This window comes from Mus musculus, chromosome 11, assembly GCF_000001635.26.
Source record: "Mus musculus strain C57BL/6J chromosome 11, GRCm38.p6 C57BL/6J".
NCBI lineage: Eukaryota > Metazoa > Chordata > Mammalia > Rodentia > Muridae > Mus > Mus musculus.
In genome coordinates, this window is record NC_000077.6 from 51,186,134 (window position 1) to 51,186,620 (window position 487).

Here is a 487-nt window from a genome sequence, read left to right on the forward strand (position 1 = left end):
TGGTGTCTCATACCTGAAATCTCAGCACTCAAGAGGTAAAGTCAAGAGGATCATATATTCAAGGTCATCCTTGGCTAACTAGTGAGTTTAAGTCCATCCTGGACTACATGAGACCCTGTCTCATATGTGTGTGTGTATATGTATATGTATATGTGTATGTATGTATGTATATGTGTGTTTGTGTGTGCACGCGCATGTATATATGTGTATTGTTTATATGTATTTACATATGTGTTCTGAGCCTGTCACTCGGACTATCTCTCTGAACCCATTCCACAGGCTAGCTGGTCCTGTGATCGTTTCTACACGGCCCACACTATTTCTGGCTGCTCCCTCAGAAATAAGGTGCTGCCTCCATACCTTGGGGTATCCTCCCATGACCACTCCTGGTCTGTCTCTTCATGAGCCAGGGTCTAAGCACTGGGGATTCCCAGTCTCTTTGAGATGTAAACCTCATCTGACTCCTACTCTTGCCTCATTCCCTTCC